This window comes from Chrysochloris asiatica, unplaced genomic scaffold (genome assembly GCF_000296735.1).
Source record: "Chrysochloris asiatica unplaced genomic scaffold, ChrAsi1.0 scaffold00102, whole genome shotgun sequence".
NCBI lineage: Eukaryota > Metazoa > Chordata > Mammalia > Afrosoricida > Chrysochloridae > Chrysochloris > Chrysochloris asiatica.
The window spans coordinates 8170198-8172083 of NW_006408620.1; the positions used below are offsets into that span (position 1 = coordinate 8170198).

General features: G+C 43.2%; 1 pseudogene; it reads left to right on the plus strand.

Moving 5' to 3' along the window:
- Positions 1-537: 537 nt before the first annotated feature.
- On the plus strand, positions 538-1324 carry LOC102828556 (annotated as a pseudogene).
- Positions 1325-1886: the final 562 nt, after the last annotated feature.

The following is a 1886-nucleotide window of genomic DNA, read 5'->3' on the forward strand; positions in this document are numbered from 1 at the left end:
TAGTGAGCACTTAATATGTGCAATAAAAATTCCCTTCTTGCATGCCCCCCAGGTCAGCAAGGTCTGTACTAAGGAACCACAGATAAAGAAGATCTGTAAAGGAATTTTAGCAGCTGAACTTGCAGGTATTTGGGGAGCTTATTTTCTGTTTCATAAAATGAACACAAGCCAAGATTTCAGATAACAATGAACAAGAGATTTCCATTCATCCTGGAAGTTTCTTATAGATCCATTGAACAATCTGGAAAGGATGGAATTAACAAGATCAAGAAAAACGGTTAAACAGCAAAAGTTAGGACGAGTCATCACATTCAGACTCCCATTGCAGTTGCTTGAAACCTTTGGGAGAAAGAGAAGAAAGATGCTGAGACATTGGAGACTATGGGCGGCCCCACGGAACAGCTAACCCCACAGCTCCTTCCCCATTCAGAATATCAAATCCACCCACTGTGTGCGTTGCTTCTCTTCTGCATCAGATCCTTCAGAAATACATGAGGGGGCTTCAAAATTTTCCTGGAAGAATGGAATTAAAAGATGATGGGGGGGCAAACTTGCAGGGCAGGCCCTAGCCCACAAGACGGTGGACTGTGTTGTCATGGGGATGTTAGTGAGGCTACATCGCACCTCGATCATGGGGACCCCCAGGTCGGCCAAGGGCACCGTGTGGTCACACATCATTCCAGCGGGGACCAGGACAACGTGCTGTGAGGCACAGAAATGGGTATGCTAGATAAGACTTTTGGTGACCAAGGAGAGCCCATCCCAGACAGTCCTTCATGAGCTGAAACATCTCACCCAGGGAAGCTGGCTACTGGACGGTTTTCCAATGACAGTCCCACGGGCTGAAGCCCTGGACAGTTTATCACCTTGACACAGTGATTAGCCTAAATATGCCCTTCAAGGTCACTAATAGCATCCGACTACTCGATGGATCTAGCCAGTGATCAGTTTACAACATCAAATTCAACCCTCTCAAGACCACAGGCATGGACGACCTGACCGGCAGTCTCTCGCCCAGCGTGAGGATGACAAGCCTGAAATGGTCATCAAAAGGCTGAAAGTATATGAAGCCCAGATGGAGTCGGTCCTAAAATATTACCAGAAAAAGGGTGAGTTGGAAACATTCTACGGAATAGGAACCAACAACATATGGCCCCATACTTTCCTCCAAACAAAAGTTCCACAAACCATCCCGAAAACCTCAGTTACTTCGTCAGAAAAAGCACAGGTCATTCATGAGCTAAGCGGACGCGCCTCATCCTACAACTCTGGCCTGTATGAATTCTTCAAAAACTGTAGTTCCTTTCTGCTGACTTATTTCTAGATACTAAGGGTGTGCCAAGTGGGTCAGATACTAAGATTTATCTTTTGAAAATTTCTAGTAAGTCTGACTCAGTTCTCTTTGGTGGGTGTGCAATTCTAACACATCAGTGCTGTCTCACAGGAAAAAAAAAACTTTTTTTTGTAGATAAAATGAAAAAAGCAACTAATAATAAACTAGCATTTATTCAGTAAGAGTAAGTAGTTGATAAAAGTTTCCATCTTTTTCTGGAAAAGTTAAAAAATAATACTGATAGACACGATACTAATGTAGTGTCTCATCAGAGGCATATGCAAAGATGCCAAAAACAACATTTCTAGCACTGTGGAATGTGGTTTTGTGAGACATTCCCTTTCTAAAATTCCAGAGAAATACTACTAGAGTTACAGATCCATTGCAGAATGCAAATTCACTGCTGCCTTCAAGCTAAGAAACTGATACGCTGGCTGTATATATTGTAATACGCTGGTTGTGTATACTGTAATACGCTGGCTGTGTATACTGTAATACGCTGGCTGTGTATACTGTAATACGCTGGCTGTGTATACTGTAATACGCTGGCTGT